Here is a 16,393-nt window from a genome sequence, read left to right on the forward strand (position 1 = left end):
TTACAGTGTTAAAAATGCCAATTCTATTAGATTGTAAGGCCTAAGAATAATCTTTGTAAATAGTGTTTTGTACTCTGAGCCCAGTGGTGGTAGCAAGAGTCTACCTTTTGATAGCATTAAGTCTCCTACTGAAATACCTTTACACTTTGGTTCTAATCTCAAGAATTTTTCATTTCACTCTGACTTTGTCCTTACTAGTCTAGGTAGCGAGTATTTCTGCTGGTAAAAAATTCTCAAAATCCTTTGTAAATCTACCATTTGTGTGTGTGTTGTCATAAGCCATTGATTATGTGTCTATTCTAGAAACTGCTGACTGAGATAGTTTATAACCCACAATCTACACATTTAGTTTCTTTAACAAAAAAAAGAACACTGTCACACACTGCCACAGAAAGCATTATTTTCTTGGACACAACTGAAACCTTCTCAAATGACCAAATTTGTTATTTTTTCTTTTTGCTAAGTAACCTACTCCTCTACTTTTTTTTTTTTAATATATAAGCAGCAAATAGAAGTTAGGCAGCATCTTCTAAGTACTGCTAGAAAACCTCAGCTAAACATAAACATTCTTTGCTTATAAATTCTACTTTTAACTCAATGATAGAAAACAAGCTAAATCATCTGCAACTTTATAACAAAGATGACAGTTTTCTTCCAAGGTTTCCCTAGATTAACTTTGATATCCATTATCTCTTCAAAGCAATCTACACTGCTTAAGAACACAATTTATAATATAAATCTCAAATATTACCTACATCCAATTCCAAAACTATACAACGTTTCTAGTATCTTATTATATCCCATCTCCAGTATGTCAGGTTCCTAGAGCTTCCTAGATATTTCTATGAGAAATGTCACACAGATCTAAAAAAAAAGTAGAAACTTTATTAATTTATTTTCCTAGGCTAGTGATATGTAATTGAGAGTTCTCAATAAAGTTTCTATAGATGTTAAGAAAGCACAAAGCAATAGATTGCTCTTTAAACTGACAGAAATCTCCATTGCTGAAAACAACTCCCACAAATCTTACTGAACATGGAGAAGGTGGGCTAGTGTCTACATAGAACCTTTACTTTTGTTTTATTGTCTTTGGTTTGTGAAGGTACTCTGTAGGCTACCAAAAGAGAAATGTAAACAGCAACTTAGCCACAAAACTACTATCTATAATCTGCCCTGCTTGTAAAATTATGCTAGGGAAATGGTGGCACAAAGCTTATGGGAGTAATTTGATTTGACTTAAGGCCTACTTTGCACGATGAAAACCATATCTAATACTGCTTTGGCAACCAAAACCTGAGACTAGATAGCCCAAAGATCTAGTGTAAAACCAAATTATTACTTTTTTTAAATAAAAAAAGAAAAGAAAGAAAAGAGTTCTAATGATATTCTGCCACAATACAATCACAGATCAGTCCCTCACTCAGCCATCATCAGGGTCTCAGACTCTTCCTGTAGGATATAAAAAGGAATAGAGAGCCACTGCCAGATATTACACAGAGAAACAGAACTTGTAACACACAGCTTTAAATGGGATGTTTTCATCAAATACCTCCCCTCAGAGCTCAGGAAACCCCAAGGAAGAATCTGAAGCAGAAAGAATTTAAAAGCCAGAGGAGATGGAGGACACTGGGAGAACAAAGCCTTCTAAATCAAGTAAACAAAGCTCTTATGAACTCACAGAGATTGAAGCAGTAGCACAGGCCTGACACGGATCTGTACCACATCCTCTGTATATATACTATAGCCTTCAGTTTCGTATTTTATGGGACTCCTGAATGTATGAACGAGTGGGTCTCTGATTGTTGTGACTTCTCTTGGGGCATTTTTACTTCTGTTGGTTTGTCTTGTCTAACTTCCATGTGACGGTTTTTGTTTATTCTTACTTTGTTGTGTTTGACTGTTATCTCTTAGAAGCATGTTCTTTTTTTAATGAGATAGAAAGGGAATGGATTTGGATGGAAGGGGAAGTAGGGAGGAACTGGGAGGAGAAGAGAAGGGGAAACTGTAACCATGAAATATTAGATGAGGAAAGGATCTATTTTTAATGGGGAAAAAATAACTGCCTCACTATAGGCCCAGAAACATACACCAAATGACAATAGTTGCAAATCTTTGAAACAAGGAGCCAAAATAAATCTTTTCCTTTTATATGTTGTTTTCTCAGGCATTTTATCTTAGCAAAGACAAGTCACATGTCAAAATGTGAAAACAGATTTAACCAAGCAAATGTTTATATACAGAAATGGTATAGTATCACTATTCACCAAGGCCAATATGTGTAAATAACCCAATTATCTACCAATCAGCAAACCTTGTACATCTGTACTATGAGTTATTTTGTGCCCACTGTTCAAAATATCTGACAAAAGCAAGGGAGGAAAATTTAAAGATTTCAGTCCATTATGGCAGGAAGGTATGGCAGTAGATGCATGAGGCAGTCTCATAGGATGGACTGAAGAAACAGAGATTGCAGTGAGAACCTGGGACAGGGAAAACTTTTGAAGCCTGTTTCTATTAACCTAATTATACTAGTTGGGCCTCATATAACCCCAAGTCTTCAAAATAGAGAAGCCAGGAACCAAACAAAAACCTGATCCTTAAACATGTGCTATGCAATAGATATTAGACACAAAAGTCATATGTTCTATGATTCTATTTATATGAAATATCCAAAAAAAGGAAAATATAGACGTAGAAAGTAGAAATTACTTTTTTGGATAGGGAATGGAATCCGGGTTGGAGAGAGAAGGAATAATTGCTCTTAGATGGTGTAGTGGTCCTCTTTGGTAATAATGGAAACATCTAAAACTTAAATAGGAATCCACGGTTGTATAATACTTAGTCAATGTTTTAGTACTTTAAAGAACTGTCATAACCATGGCAGCTCATAAAAGAAAGCACTTAATTGGGTCTTGCTGACATTCAGTGGTTTATTTAGTTTATTATTGTCATTATGGAAAGCATGTGTCATGCAGGTAGACAGGGCCACAGAGAGGTAGCTCAGAGTTCTGTATCAGGATGAGCAGGCAGCAGGAAGAGAACCACTGGACTTGGCTTGGCCTTCTGAAACCCCAAAGTCTATCCCAAGTGGCATACTTACTCCAAAAGAACCATACCTACTCCAACAAGGCCACATATCCTAATCCTTTCCAATAGTACTATGAGCCTACGGGGGCCATTTTCATTTCAAACTACCACATATACTGTCAAAGAATTGTATGCTTTACATTTTTTATTACACAATTACCACTTCACTATACAAAGAGAACAGATTTGACAATACATACATTACTATAAATAATTATGAAGAAAGAAGAAAGGAGCCAAGCTTCATCTTATTCAAAGATGGTAATAGCAGGTAGCCAAAGCAGCTAAGACAATTTGACAAAAATGGTTAGTGCTATAAACTCAGACAATGAAATACTATTACCAAGAAGAATATTTTTTCTAATTCTCTTAAGCAAGAGGAAGCTAAATAAAATTCCAGGAATTGCAGCCATTTGGTCATGATGAAATATATTAGATGGGGTAACCCATTATTTGGTCCTGTGCTTCTCAGGCTACCCATTTATCCAATTAAGGCTTAGAAAAGTCAAATACACCTAATACCTGGTTCTTGTTGAAACAGATGTTTGGTTGGGTTAGAAGTACCGTAAAGGTCTTCTCATATCTTAATTTTGTCTTACTGAGAATTAGCAATACCTACCTAGTGTGAGCAATTATTTTTTTCCTTTTCTCTAAATTTAGCTCACATAAACATGCCAAATAATTGTGTCATATCTTTGTATTCTTTTATTTATTTTAATTAGATATTTTATTTACATTTCAAATGTTATTCCCCCTTCCCAGTTTCCTCTATCTTTATATTCTAAGGAAAGAAAAGTAACTAATTTCCTCATGTTCACACATTAAGTTATAGCAGTCGCAATGGAAGAGTACAGAAAAGTCCAAAGTCTAAATCCTCCCTATTGTATGTGTCTGTACCTAAGCACTTAGCAGGAGAGGTCAAGGTAAACTTCCTTCAGATTTGACAATTTACATCTAGACAAGGGCCAAGGCCAAGATTATCTATATAGTGCAGTGACTTAAATAAAAGACCCATAAGAAAATTTACTCCATCAAAGCTAACTTAAGCCGGGCATGGTGGCCCACACTTTTAATCCCAGCACTTGGGAGGCAGAGGCAGGCGGATTGCTGAGTTCGAGGCCAGCTAGGGTTACACAGAGAAACCCTGTCTCGAAAAACCAAAAACCAAAAACCAAAAAAAAAAAAGTTAACTTAATCTAAAGGTGCACATATTTATGTATCAAAACAGAAATAACCTTTTTTGTGAACACAAACCAAGAGAAAATGTGACGGATTTTCAAACTACAATTAATTAAATGACCCATAGTCTTGCCCAAGTTCATTTATTCTACCCTGCTTCCTCAGGCAGGGTTTCTATCAACCTAGGCTAGTCCTAAATTGGGTATGTGTTGTTGAGGATGACCTTGTCTGATCCTTGTATTAACCACTTTCTGAGTGCTGGAATTTAGGTGAGCAATACCATAGTTTAGGGAGCTGGGAAAGTCTTCCAGAATGCAAGGGAAGTTATCAACTGAGATAAATCCCAAGGAAAATGGTTCACTTAAGTTAACCACATTATATGTATTTATACATGTTAACATTTAAATTAGCCTGTTCTATTTTTCTGTTTATTACTATTCAGTTCATAAACTAGCCTATAGAGCATAGATAGAAAATTATAAATTTAATATACTTACACTTTTTTAGGTGATATTAAAAGCTTAGGATAAAACAACCACTGCTTTTGGCTCTCACAGTACTGACATTAGGTAAATTAACTTTGTTTCTTAAAATGCATCAAAGACTGGTTTTGCTTTCTCTTTAAGCAGCAGCTTTTATATTTGTGTTTACTTAATGGTCTCTTTACTGGACAATTAGCTCCATGTTTAATAGATATTCCGGGACTCTAAAGGATAAATAATAGCTAGATGTTAGATCAGCACAAAGAAAGTGTGCATAAATACCCCAAAGAAAGAAGCAAAAAGCCAGATCAAAATGACTTAAGATTTAACAGCACCACCACATTAAAAAGATCCTGGCAGAATTTGGATTTTATCTTAACAATTATGGAAAGAATTCAAGCAGGGTAAGTGGCACAACTGGACTTTTTGGTCCCCCTTTCCTTTGTTTCTTTCTTTGAGATAGGGTATCATATAGCCCAGTTGGCTTGAACTCTCTAGATAGTTAAGGTGGATCTGAACTCCTGATCCTCCTGCCTCTGCCTCTCAAGTGCTGGATTATCACACCTGACTTCAGATTTGCATGTTTATACAGAATCAGGGCTTCATGGCACTCTTGTAATCCTAATATTTAGTAGTCTAAGGCAGAAAGAAAGATGCCATAAATTTGAGGTCAGCCTAGGCTGAGACCTTGTCTCAAAAAAAAAAAAAATTATTTAATTGAAGACTTAGGTTTGGGGACAGTGGGGGGTGGAGTGGGCACAGAATGATCATATTCTTTTGTATATTTTATGAAATTCTCAATAAAAATTATTTTTTAAGAGCAGAATAAGGACATTAGCAATGAAATAGACGATAATGAACAGCTTGTGAAAGCATTAACATTGGAGGTGTAAAAAATCTACAAAGTCAGAGAATTCTGGTGATGAATTATACTATATTGTAAATGTTATATAACTGAGATCTTATTATTTTTGTAGTGGTACTTTCCCTTTTACAAAGCTACCCTAGGTTGTCATGTCTTGTCTAGCTTGTCTAGCTTCCATCTACAAGCAAGAGAACCTATAACTGAATAACAGCTGCTCTATACGCCAGATGGCCCTTTCCGAAGTTATGATCTCACAAATGCCCAGTGAGTCCAAACAACAATTACTCATCCATCTCAGAAAAATATCAAATCATTCATTTTTAAGACACTACATTTAGTGTGATTTCTTATGTAATGCAATACAGCAATTTTAAATTATCTTACGTCTCAGTGGGGAAAGGAGCTCTACAATCACATCCAAGTCACTGATACACTCTTCCAATTCCAAGAGCACAGATGGGATTAAAAAGGTATCAGCATTAATGAAGGCTTTAGAGTGTTCAGGGGACTTGTTAAACTGGATACATACATATTTTGTTAAGCTAGCTTTTAAAAAAATCTCTAAAGTGACTATGAAGGAATAAAAGTGGCTTAATCACAAAGCCAAAGGAACACACAAACAGCCAATGCAGCCACATTTCAATAACATTTTATGGGACTAAATCCAGACAGTGATAAAAGACTCAGAAAGCCAAATAAGGCAGTAAGGCAAATAAGAAACACGTTTTAAAGCACACCAGAGAGGTTAAATAATTGGAGTTACACTGCCATTTCTCAAAATCAGAGTGTAGGGGAAGAAAGAAAAGAACATGTTTTCAAAGTAGTTTGACACTGGTCTGTTTAGGTACATGCCTATAACCCCAGCACCTGGGAGTAGGAGATGGGAGGATTTTGTTTTATTTTTAGGCTAGTCTGGGCAAAAACAGAAAAGAGATTCTATCTCGAAGAAGTTTTGATCATAGAGATCCCATGTGTTTTTATTATTTATGAGAAATAACCCCCCCCCAAGATATGCAAGACGGTGTCTATTTAAAGACAATGAACTATTTTTCGGAAAAGCCACATCCACCTCACTCTTTTTTTAGGACAAGGCCTAAAACTAAACAGTGCCAGCTGGGTTCAAACCAACATTCTCCTGCCTGCTGGGACTACTGTGTATGCCACTAGGTTTGCATCTAACTCCTATCTTCAAAAGCTTCCTGCCCCACATTATTCTTGAGAGAAAATAAAGACCAATTCATTCACACACTTCTACTTTGCATTTTAGTAGTTTAGGGGAAAAAAAAGAAAATAAAAGGAAAAGCAATGAGAGTCCTGTTTTTAACCTACAACTAAAAAAAAAAAAAGTAAAATAAGAGTATACAGTATTTAAGAATATCTAGTAATTGTCCTTGTATGCTAATTAAAAGACTGAGACTAGTAGTTTCTGGGTAGCTTTAGGACAGTAAACATTAAATATTAAGGTGTGATTGAATATTTGAAACTTCACTTCACCTGCAGGAAGTCCAGGGCTAAGTTGGCTAACCACTAATAACCAGTGATTAAATCAACCATTTCACTCAGTAAAGCTTCCAGAAAAACTCAAAAAGCCTGGACTGAGTGAACACAGGTTCCTGGAAGGTGGTCCATCAAGGCAGAAAGGATATGGATGCTCTTTACCTTTTCAGCTGATACTCCTTGCCCTATGCTTCTAAATCCTTTCATATTTCCTTTATATTCTGTTTTTCAAGTCCCATGAACCACTCTAGCAGATTTGTTGGTTCAATGTAGAAACTGGTGTTGGTAGAAAGCACTAGTAGAAAAACCAGGGACTTGAAATTGGCAATGGAAGTGGTTAACAATTCTGTGGGAGCAACTTGTGAAATAGGATGATACTACCCCCAGGTAGGTGATACTGGAACAGGGTATCAAACTGACGTCAACTAGAGCAGTGGTTCTCAACCTATGGGTCAAGACCCTACAGGTGTCAAATGAGCCTTTCATACGGGTTGCATATTAGATTATCTTGCATGTCAAACATTTATATTATAATTCATAACCATATCAAAATTAGTCATAAAGTAGCAACAAGAATCCTTTTATGGTGTGTGGGGGCCACCACAATATGAGGAACTGTATTACACAGTTGCCCTATTAGGAAGGTTGAGAACCAATTAAGCAGAGGAACCCCACTTACTGTCTTACATAGAAAAGACTGGCTGTTTGGCATGTAGAAAGAACAAATCTCTACAAACTGGTGCTATTTGTCCTGTTTTGAGAATTTAAGATAAAGAGTTTGTTAGTCCTACATTTTAAGAACGAGAAATTTGAAGAAAATTAAGAAAACTAAATAAACAATTTACAAAAAAGTAAAGCAAAACAACACCCCCTACAAACCCATCCAAAAACCAAAAACCTTTATTTACACAGTTCTGCAGACAGGTAAGTCTAGTCCCACATCATGTATGGGGGATATGGCAAAAGCAAAAAGAGGTAAACAACTGTAAGCTAAGAAATGCATAACTACTTTAGAAGTTATTTCAGTGTGTGCATACAAACACAGCATCAGGAGATTGGGACAGTCTCACTCTGGAGCCCAAACTGCCTTCAAACTCTAAAGTCTCCTGCCTCAGCTTCCCAAGTCTGAGGATTATAGACCTTTCCTACCACATCTAGTTATGAAGTTAATTCTCAGTATTAATATGCTTGTGTTATAGTGCTCAGTTGTTTGCCTGAACACCAATCTAGATCAGTTGAAGGACTTTAAGTCTTAATTTTTGGGAAGAAGTTCAATCTCAAGACTGTATTAGAAACCCCAAGTTTCCAGTCTACAGTTTAGATTAAAAACTCTAAAACCAACAACTACCTGAATTTCTACTGGACTGGTTAACCCTGAATTTCTCAAAATTCATTTTTAACTGGCAAGTAACTCTACTTAGTGGTGTAGTAAATGTAGTAAAAGTAATTTAACCTTGTCTCAGCATCTATTTCAAATGTATAATTAGCTTAATAGTTAACAGAGGTAAGGCTCATTCAACCATCAATTTCCACACCCCATCATGACCCCCCAAAACAGGGTTGCTCTATGTAGCCCTGGCTGTTTTGGGACTCACTCTGTAGACCAGACTGGCCTTGAATTCAGTTCCACCTATTTTTGCTTCCTAAAATCTTGGACTAAAGGTGTGTGAACCACCATTGCCTGGCAACTTTTAATATCGTACCCAAAATGCCTTGTGGCTATGAATAAAATCTCCAGAGATGTCTCTGAAAGCCTGCAGTCCCATGAACTTCTAGGTTACTTCTACCAGTTGCTGCGTCTACTCTCCTTGCCTGCTAACACTGTGTGGGACCTTTATCTATGCCACTACCAATGTGGGAGTACTAAACCTTTCCCAATGGTGGCTTTCTGCAGCAGAAGGAAGCAAATCCACTCTGCAAGAAATACTTGCAGGTGCATCGCCTATTGCTGCTCTTCTGTCGCAGCATTTGGTGACTGCCAACTAAGCTCCAGAAAATTGGAAGTTACATTCAAAACACACACAAAGTGTGTTTTGTTTATACTATAAAGCTTCAATTTAGCAAATTAACATAATTGCCAGTTCACTGATTTTACCATTTTTTGTGTGAGCACGTAAAATGACTTTAGCAATTTTGAAAGGTCTATTACATTGTTACGTACTGTGTGCTAAAGTACAGTACAAGAAAACACTGAAATGCACTTTGTAAACAAAACTTGTACCGTATCTTCAACAGCTCCCCAACCTCTTAGTCTCTGATAAACATTCTTCTATTATTTCTATAACAGTAATTTACAACTCATGTAACATTAACGTAACACAGCATTTGTCCTTCTATGCCAAGTGCATTTCACTTAATGTTCTCTATCTACTTACATCTGCAAATGACAGTTTCTTTTTTGTTAAAGGCTGTGGGTATTAAATTTAGGTTCTGTTGTTCTTGTTTGCTGGAGACAAGGTTTTACATTCGTAGCTGAGGCTGAACTGGAATTTTGTGGTAATCCTTCTAAGATATCTGAGTGCTTGGATTTACAAGTATAAGCCATATGCCCACCTAGAAACACTAAACAAAACCCCCACGGTTATAAATACTGATAACACACACAATGAAATTGTCAACTCAAACTATTATCAAGAAGAATGATTAAGTGTAAGGACCTAGAAAAAAAGAATGCTGCACTCCTGACAGAAATGTAAATTAGCATGCCAATTTGAAAAATAGGGAGTTCCTCCCTCAAAAGACTAAATACAGTAGAGGAAAACAGCCCAACCAAGAAATAATAAATTGTTACACTATAAGTTACCAAGTTTGGGAGATGAATTGGTTACTTCTTTGTCATAGTTCTTCTTCAAGCTTCTTTCTTTGATTCTTGTAATGTAAAGCGAATTACTGTGTAATTTTTGGATGGCAGGGTTCTTATGTTACTACTTATATAGATAGCAACAGATAATACAATAAAGAAAAGAAAGTTTAGAAAGCGTTAAAAAGGCAAAGTTATGAACAGTCATATAAACAAAGTAAACGATCATCAGTTGAGGACCAATGAAGCCAGCGGGCGAACAGAAGTCAAGTTTCCTCTTTTAAGACGCACTGACATTAGACTAATGAAGACATAGAGGAGATGGGAATTTGAACATACCCAAACCCAGGGTGAAGTTTTCAGCTTTTTCCAACAGCACAGTAACCCATCATGCTAGCAATTCCAGATTAAAATACTCAAGCAAAAATCATCTCCATAAGTAGTCCGAAATTTTCTTTAAGATAACTCTTTTCTGATCTGATAGAAACCAACTTCTTAAATCAAAAACAAAAGCAAACAAAACTTCTTTTAGTAAAAACTACTGTAGTTCTCATTATCAAGCTACATTTTCCCTGGGTAGTAAGATCTCCAAAGTGATTTCTGAATAAGGAACAGACCTTCCACATATGGCAGATATTAACACCTTCCAAACAGTAACAAGAACCTTGCTAGACAAAACCAACAAAACCAAAACAACCCCCCAAAGATACCTATCATGTCTCTATATAATACTTTTACCTGGTATTTGAGATATTAGCTTTATATTCCAAGAATCAGAGAAAAGAAACTCAAGGAAGAAATTTGACAAAAGTCACCAATTCAAGTTATTGATTCCTAATCACACTGCCATTCTTTCAAATATAAAAACCAAAGTTTTAGATGTGATTTAAACAATTGCAAAGCATACTTCATAAAGAAAACTTCATTTAAGTTACAGAAATATAAAATGTCATATATTTATATGCACAAATATAACATGCATACAGGCACTAAACTATTCAAGTTAAAATCTTAGCACACTTTCCGCACTCTTCTACTAGTTCACCAGTTACTTTACTATTATTATATACAATTTTTGTTACTTCTTTTAAAACTTAGAGTGGCCTGTAAATTAGAACCTATTACTGATTTTCTAAATTCGAAGACACTGTATTGTTCAAATCTGCTTGCTGTCCTCTAAATAGATTTTAACTTCTCCAATAGGCCTACTCCATAAAGTCCCTTCTGAATGGAAGAACACTGAATAATCAGGCTTAAGTGTAGTGCCCTTTCTGTTAGACTACAAAGCAACCAATGAATCTTACCTTTATCGGTTGTTATTTTTTCTATACACCTGAAAGAAAAAAAAGTCATGTTAAATGAATAATTTTGTACATCTCCTTTAAGCACAAGTATTTATTTTAGATTCATCTCCAGAATAATAAAGCATCTATAATATGTTGTTCAAAGCAAAGCCTAACTTTCAGTAGTGGTAGAAATACCCTATCTATACTATTCCATGTGGTTGCTGATCACTTGAAATAGCTACTGTAACCAAGGAACTCAAAATTTTTAATGTTGATTAACGTAATCTTACAGAGTGGCCACTAAAAACAACAGTAAAGAAACAGAATTATCTTCTGTAATAGTTGCTTTTAAACATTAAAAAAAAAAGGGAAAATGTTGCTAATTTTATTAAAAGTGGTTATGAAAGAAAATGAATATGCTTATTTTATACAAGTATAGTAAGAAAGACTGAAATGACATCTGAGACATGCTACCAAGTAGGTATAGTAAAATGTCAGTAACTCTCACTCACTGCTGAATAATGAGGTTTTGTTACACCACTTCCTTTACTTTGTATTTATTGAACAATCTCCCTAAAAAGATTCAATGAATTTTAAGAGTCCTCAAAATTGATCACCAAATCCAACAAACCTCTAAAAAGGCAATCTATACATATCTGAAATAAGTGTTACTTATACTTTACAAATTAAATACAAGTAAAAAGCTCAAAGTTATAAGCCTTAAAAAACAAAGAGATCCCTAGGACTTTAATTTGGGATAGCTTATATCACATGTAACTGGTAGATAAAGTATTATGTATTCCATATCCCTTCCCCAAACTCAGAAGTAAACTGGCTTCCTATTTTAATCATAAAGATATCACATAGTATACAGCAGCAGAAAGACTGCAAATAAACTTAACTAAAAGATGTTTTTATGAGAGAACAGCTGTGATTTTTACCTCAATTTAAAAAGCTTAGTACTATGATGACTTTATCCTGCTAGAAACTTCCCAACTGACCCAAGCCAATTGTGAATCACCTTCACTTTAGGAAATGGAGCACTAAAAACATACTTGCTGGATGCCTGAAATGTTTTTTGAAATCATTCAATGTTTCTACTACTATCCTGACTGCCCTAGGATCCCAACCACTTAGGATTCCAGTGCTGTGCAACTGCAGCCTTCTAGAAACAAAGAGCTGTGTTTGTCAATTCAGAATATTCACCACCTCATCCATACTTCTCCACAACCCTTCAAGGGAAACACCAAGAAAATGCCACCTACAGGTTTATTACTACTTTTGATGAAAACAAACAACCCCACAAAGAACCCTGAACTCCATATATCAGAGATTAAAACACTTTTCTTCATGTGTCACTTAACTGATCCTAAAGACTTTTAAAAATATTCAAATCTAAGTAGTTTAAAAAGAATTTCCAACAACTACATTTTAAGACTTACTTGTTGAGTTTTAAAATCTGGAATGTAGATATCTGCTTTTATACCACAGAATAAAGTGAATAAAGACATTTTGCCTCCTATGCTAGTCTTAATTTGATTTTGCTGTATGCACATGGATATTTTAATTTATTAAAAAATGGAGCCAGGCAGTGGTGGCGCATGCCTTTAATCCTAGCACTTGGGAGGCAGAGGCAAGTGGATTTCTGAGTTTGAGGCCAGCCTGGTCTACAGAGTGAGTTCCAGGACAGCCAGGGCTACACAGAGAAACCCTGTCTCGGGGTGGGGTAGGGGAGTGGAAAAGCCAGGCATGGTGGTACATGCCTTTAATCAAAGCACTTGAGAGGCTGAGGACAAGTGACAGAAGATATGTCGATTAGGAGGACAGTTTGGTTTCATACAAAATTCAAAGAAAGAAATAAACATAAAATCCAAACCAACCAAACACACCAAAAAAGAAAAACAAAAACTGTAAGAAACAAGCCAAAGGGAAAAAAATTATATCCTCAACCTTCAAACTATTATATCTGCCATTTCTTGAAGCATATCCACAAGTGAAATGAGGACCATAACTAAAATACGGCAAACAACGAGCTTAATTTTTGAATAACACAAACTTCATAAAATTGGATCTATCTTCTTAACTACTAGCTATTTAGGTCTTCGTGTATAACACATCTAACATTTAACTTGATACCTTTCTTCTGAATATATTTTCTGTAATTTTTATTTTCCTGGATTCATATTATGTATTCTCAAGTCTCAAAAATGTCAAGTTGTTCTAGAGTCAAGTAAAGTATAACCTGTTATTCAGCTATAAAGCTCTTGCCACAAACTCAAAATTCACAAGACAAAATAGCTCTAAAGATGCTAGTGACTTGCTGCTCATGGTCATAAGCCAATGAACAGTACAAGCAGAGACATCCAATTTTCAGCCTGAACATCCATCAAGTTCAAGCTTTACTATATAACATGTCTTCCATTAATAACACAAATTTTAGTTAACACAAATTATGTTCTTGATATTTTAAATGATTTTATGTATTTGGCTACTCCTTTAATTGAAAGAAAAATATAGGCTATTAGGTTGTAGGAATTTTGTAGGCAAAAAAGCAGGGATAGGGAAAGTGGGTGAAAAGCTAACCAGGGAGGGAAAAGGATCTGAAAAGAACAAATTTATTATAATAATTTAATAATACATTACATTTCTCATCTCCCTTTTAAATGTCATTTTTTTTAATTAGGTATTTTCCTCATTTACATTTCCAATGCTATCCCAAAAGTCCCCCATACCCTCCCCCCTACTCCCCTACCCACCCACTCCCACTTTTTGGCCCTGGCGTTCCCCTGTACTGGGGCATATAAAGTTTGCGAATTCAATGGGCCTCTCTTTCCAGTGATGGCCATCTTTTGATACACATGCAGCTAGAGTCAAGAGCTCCCGGGTACTGGTTAGTTCATAATGTTGTTCCACCCATAGGGTTGCAGATCCCTTCAGCTCCTTGGGTATTTTCTCTAGCTCCTCCATTGGGGGCCCTGTGATCCATTTAAATGTCATTTTATTTGGAAGAGATTAATCAAGGTCAGAGTTCAGTAAACTGACACTCAAAACTGCATGTCTCAAAGGATAAATAGAATATGAATTTTTAAAAATGTGCTGTCAAAGAACATCTGCAAACCAAATGAGTGCTAATCAATGTTTCCTTCAAGGTCCTTGAAGACAAGGCCAGATCTAATTTAGCCTTCTACACCCTAGAGGAGTGACAGTACTATCCCTAGTTACTTTTCAAACAAGGACTGCAAAGCTGGAATGTATGTATTGACATCTCTCTGATTTGTTAGTCACTGAATAAGTGAAATGTGCAAGAAAAACAATGAAAGTTAATTTTTAGAATCTGATAAAATGGTATAATTGTAAATACACGAGCAAGGGATAAATCTGAAGGCAAAAGAAGGCAGAGATCACCATAACTATAGTACTAGATGAAAAGGAACATTAAGATTGCTTCTTCCTCTTCACAAGAAAAACCGATAAAAAAAAAACTAATCCAAGTAATCATATTCATCCAAAAACCCAACTGTTTCTATCATTACATTACAAGATTCAAGGTCCATTAGCACTTCCTACTATGTAGGGAAAAGCTAAACACTATTCTAGGTATAATTTCACTTGATTCAGATGTACTTAGCTCTCAAGTGGCAGGCTTATGTAAGGTAATATAAAACCACAAAACTACAAAATATATACAAAAAACACCACTGTAAAGTACTCCTGCCTCTGTTAGGCTACCACTCCTCAAAACAACAAGTTGAATTTATTATTTTAATGTGTAAGACATTGTGTGGTATATTTAACACACACAAACTCAGGTCATAGAGGTAATTCCCCATATAACTGTGTACAGAGAAGAAACTGAAGGACACATAGGTTAAAAGATTTTGCCTAAGGAATTTATGCCCAATTAAGATTAATGATTTACATATTTTCAAGTTTGTGAGATTAAATACATTAAGATTTTTGTAAAAATGTGCATAAAGCAGTTACAACTTTCAATTCAGCTTAAAAATTTGTAAAAAAAACTTGACAGTTTTACTTTCCACAGAACTATAGTTCCTTAGTTTTCTTAAAGAAGTTAACTTCCTTAAGTCACATTCAAAACCGGGGAAAACACTTGTAGCAAAATATGATACACTTGGATTTTATTCCTGAAGTGTCTCATGCAACTGTTCTAAGTCACAGATTCAATTCTGGAGCAAGCTTGTTTTTAAGCTTTAAAAATTTCCTAGGTCTAAGGTAAGCCAAGTCCTTGCACTGTCTCTACTGGAAGATTGAAGGTTATCTGAAACCGAAATTCCTGTTCTTTGAATCAAGTGACATAATACTCTTAAACAGTGAATAGTTAATCTGATTAAAACGTGTAACTTATAAACTCATGTACTTAATTATTCTTAAGCATTACTCTAATGAGCAATTTAAAATATTTATGCTCCTGGCCATCTGTTAAGGGCCTCTAATTAGTTCAAAGTAGTAATTCAGACCAATGTAATTTTAAGAATAAGTACCTACGTTAAAATATCTGCATAAAGAAAGTTTATATACTGGTAAAAAGAACTACACATCTAGTTTAGTTGTATAAAATATACTTGTAATTGGCACAGCGGTGTTTTCATTTGACGACCAGACTATTTAGAAGAGCGAGGAAGGCTACTTTGTAAGTGGCTCGAATGCTAAGTTAATAACAGGTAAAAACACTCTTCAGGGCTAGTTTGGTGCGGCCGATTTCCTAACGGGGATGTGATGTAACACTGGAAGCGATAGGCTGACAAAGGGGGTGCAGAAGCCAGAGTGAGGACCGAGCAGGCGGGAGGCAGAGGGCGTGCAGCCTGCACTGGGCGACTTCGGGCGTGGGCTGGCGGCCACAGGCAGCGCAGCAGCGGGAGCCCGGCCGCCAGCGGCGTGACATCTGGCGTGCCGAGCCGGCAGGGGGCAGAGCAAGCAGGGTGTCACGTGGAGCGGGCGCTACGGGAGCCGGGAGGGGAGAGTGAGAACTAGAGGGGGGTCTTCCCCAACGCTTCAAAGACTGTTACTCACTGGAGTCGCGGACTCTTCTTGCCCTGAGCAGGAGACGGGGGCTTCGCGGCCGCGGGCTGATGCCCTGGGCCGTCGGGAGGCCTGTTGCTGGGGCTGCTCCTNCGCCGGCGGGGATACTCGGCCTTTCTCCGGCGGGACACAGCGGCAGCGGCGGCGGCGGCGGCCG

At 36.4% G+C, this 16,393-nt stretch overlaps 1 protein-coding gene across 2 annotated transcripts in view; it reads right to left on the reverse strand.

Moving 5' to 3' along the window:
* Zfp91 (ZFP91 zinc finger protein) overlaps positions 1-16,387 on the reverse strand; it is a 31,087-nt gene extending 14,700 nt beyond the window's left edge. Inside the window, exons 1-2 of one of the 2 annotated variants that reach the window (XM_021152550.2) lie at positions 16,228-16,387; positions 11,215-11,243 (exon numbers count right to left, since the gene is read on the reverse strand). The gene's annotated coding sequence lies outside the window, so the exon portion shown is untranslated. The remainder of the gene's footprint in view (positions 1-11,214; positions 11,244-16,227) is intronic. The other variant, XM_021152551.2, reaches the window with a different exon arrangement.
* Positions 16,388-16,393: the final 6 nt, after the last annotated feature.

This window comes from Mus caroli, chromosome 19 (genome assembly GCF_900094665.2).
Source record: "Mus caroli chromosome 19, CAROLI_EIJ_v1.1, whole genome shotgun sequence".
In the NCBI taxonomy this organism is placed as follows: domain Eukaryota; kingdom Metazoa; phylum Chordata; class Mammalia; order Rodentia; family Muridae; genus Mus; species Mus caroli.